The sequence below is a fragment of the Calidris pugnax genome, unplaced genomic scaffold (genome assembly GCF_001431845.1).
Source record: "Calidris pugnax isolate Ruff unplaced genomic scaffold, ASM143184v1 scaffold41, whole genome shotgun sequence".
NCBI classification, from domain to species: domain Eukaryota; kingdom Metazoa; phylum Chordata; class Aves; order Charadriiformes; family Scolopacidae; genus Calidris; species Calidris pugnax.
In genome coordinates this window covers 8,175,435-8,176,237 of record NW_015094509.1, presented here as the reverse complement: position 1 = coordinate 8,176,237, position 803 = coordinate 8,175,435, and the positions used below count along the sequence as shown (strand labels likewise).

At 51.4% G+C, this 803-nt stretch overlaps 1 protein-coding gene across 4 annotated transcripts in view; it reads left to right on the top strand.

Moving 5' to 3' along the window:
* The window catches only part of TP53INP1 (tumor protein p53 inducible nuclear protein 1), a 12,447-nt gene continuing 11,644 nt past the window's right edge, over positions 1-803 (top strand). For all 4 annotated transcript variants that reach the window (XM_014965546.1, XM_014965545.1, XM_014965548.1 and 1 more), the window contains exon 1: positions 1-96. The gene's annotated coding sequence lies outside the window, so the exon portion shown is untranslated. The remainder of the gene's footprint in view (positions 97-803) is intronic.

The window sequence follows — 803 nt, the reverse complement described above, 5'->3', positions numbered from 1 at the left end:
TTATAACAACAAAGGGCTCCGCGGGGGCGCGGAGTCGGCGCGGCCGCGGAAGCCGGGGAGAAAGAAGGGGTATCATCATCAGCGGGGCCCGTCCCGGTGAGTTTTAACTCGGGGAGGCTTAGTAAGCGGGGGAATGCTGTCAGCGGAGCTCCGCGCATCCATCCCGGCTTCTTTTTCCGCGGAAAAACATCGCGAAGGTGGATTTTTTTTATTTTTTTTAATTTTTTTTGGCGTTTTCCCGCTTGTCGAGGAGCTGGGAACTGTGTGTTTGGAAAGACAGAAAGAAAGAAAGAAAGAAAGAATAGAAAAAGTATATTATTAAACACTGAGGTTAAAAGACCAAGAAGTTTATCTGGACTCCAGCGACCACAACACACTCTCTGTGTATTTAGTAGAAAAACGTTATTACCGCAAGGCAGGAGCCAAGGCAGGAGCGGAACGTTGAAAAAAAAAAACCAAACCCCTACATTTTGCCGGCGTGTGGCCGGTAGAGCGCTTTGGGCGCGCGTCTGCTCCATCGCCTCCCACCGGGCGCAGGTAATTAATATATTATTGTATTATTATTATTTGATCAGGGGTTGATTGGCGTTTTCCCGCTTGTCGAGGAGCTGGGAACTGTGTGTTTGTGGTTTTTTGTTTTGGTTTGGTTTGTTTTTTCTACCGACTCCTCCTTCTTCCCTTCCTGGGCTGGGCGGCGGAGCGCAGCCGGGAAGGTGCGCAGCTGCCGCGGGGGTCAGTCGCCGGTTGGGCTGGGAAACGGCTTTTTGGAGCCTCCTGGTGGCAACCGAAAGGCGGTGAGATGG